Source organism: Pseudophryne corroboree, chromosome 5 (genome assembly GCF_028390025.1).
Source record: "Pseudophryne corroboree isolate aPseCor3 chromosome 5, aPseCor3.hap2, whole genome shotgun sequence".
Classification (NCBI taxonomy): Eukaryota; Metazoa; Chordata; class Amphibia; order Anura; family Myobatrachidae; genus Pseudophryne; species Pseudophryne corroboree.
Window position 1 is genome coordinate 642,661,072 of NC_086448.1, and position 1,837 is coordinate 642,662,908.

Below are 1,837 nucleotides of genomic sequence, written 5' to 3' on the forward strand. Positions count from 1 at the left end.
TTCAAAACACAGACAGAATTTGGAGACTTTAGTTAACTATCTTCGATATACCCTCCTGGTCTGAGCACACAAGTGCAGCCAACTATGAACTTGTCTGTGTGGCTCCTTCTTTTTCTGTACTTTGAAATACATTTTGCACCTATACTACTTTGTAACTCTTGCAGTTAATGATTTTCTCTCCCTGCATGATTTTGGCATTGTGTTCATTTTTATTTATTTATCTGTGGCATTAACATACATACACAAGCCTGTTCTAACGAGACCCTAGGCTCCTGTGAAGGCTTATTTTGTGTAAGTCATTTCAACAATGCTGCCAACAGGACAATTGTTTAGTTAGCCTGTAGGATTTACTCAGTACATGCACTGTGATTATACTTTATGTCACACTTGCTCACTCAGAATTAATTAACTATTATAAATACAGATTCTTTTTGAGAAGGGTACCCTAGGATATATCTATTCTGTTCAGAGCACACCAGGGCAGCCAAGTAGGGAACTTCTCATGTGCATATTTCTGTGCTCTGGCCAAGTATCAATACATGTGCTTCGGCAATAGGTGATCTTTAATCCTTGCATGTTTGTGACTTTATGTAAATTTTTACCCTCTGATACTTACCTGTGGCGCCAATGGACACACACATGAGTCCGTTCCAATGAGACTTCATGACTCCATGACGATACACTTATTGTTTGCTCCCATTACCTATTTGGCAGATTGAAAACAGAATACTATCTGCCAACCCACAAGCTTACCACTCACAGGGATATTTGTGTGGCTAAGAAATCCGTATCAGCCAGATCAGGAGTCTCTACATGTGTGGTTTTCTCCTCTTACCAGCAAGGTTACCCATACACATGTTCTTCCTTTCTTTTTCAGGGACTCTAATTGGCGATCCTGTGGTACCTACGGCAGTTCTCCAACTGGTAGGCTAATACACTGCCTAACGCCAACAGCAGATCCTGCCCCTATCTTTATCCTCTTCCTCTTTTCAAGAACTCTCATCAATGATTCTGGAGAAGAAACTTTTACGATCTCACTAACCTACTATCATACCATACTGCATGTGCCCAACCTCATCCGATCTTGGAAGCTATACAGTATAGGGCCGTGTCAGTATCAGGTGGGAGACCACCTGAGAATACTCGGTTTAGTAGGATGGAGATATAGGGACACTCTGGTCTAACATTGACAGCAGATTCAATCTATTACTATACTTTTTTCTCAGTAATACCTTGGCTGTCTATATTCATCTCTCACACCATATTATGTTGAAGAGTTAGGATGTTACCTTGCTCAATTTTACAGACAATACACCTGTGTTGATGTGTGAATATTGGCAGTGCAGAATATTCCTTTTTGATAATATATCTCCTCCTCTTAATTACTTTGGTGATTTATAGGAAAACTCCTAATCAATTGCCAATGGTTAGATAGGTATGATACCCGATTCACGTCCATAACCAGCATATTGGAATTACTGGTTGCGCATAGCATCCCAAACACAGGGATTTATTTGTGGAAATTATCTCCGTCGCTGCTGCCGCCTGCTTAGACTGATATTCATCAGTAAAGTAATTTAATAGCTTATTTAGCTTTCGTTGTTTCTTGTGAGGGACCATATTCTAAATTTATTAATAAAAATTATATTTTAATTTATTCATATACATACATTGACATATGTCTATTTCTTAAGAGTGCACAAATAAAGAGTCTTCTTTCTTTTCTTTGCTTTTTGTCCTTAAGCTATTACTGACTTTTGGTGCACCACCAGCAACGTGTATTTATCAGCAATCAGGCATATAAATTGTGAATGCTGGTTTTACTTTATCACTTGTA

General features: G+C 38.6%; 1 pseudogene; it reads left to right on the forward strand.

Annotated features, from left to right (window-relative positions):
• Positions 1–1,040: 1,040 nt before the first annotated feature.
• On the forward strand, positions 1,041–1,158 carry LOC134930569 (5S ribosomal RNA; annotated as a pseudogene).
• Positions 1,159–1,837: the final 679 nt, after the last annotated feature.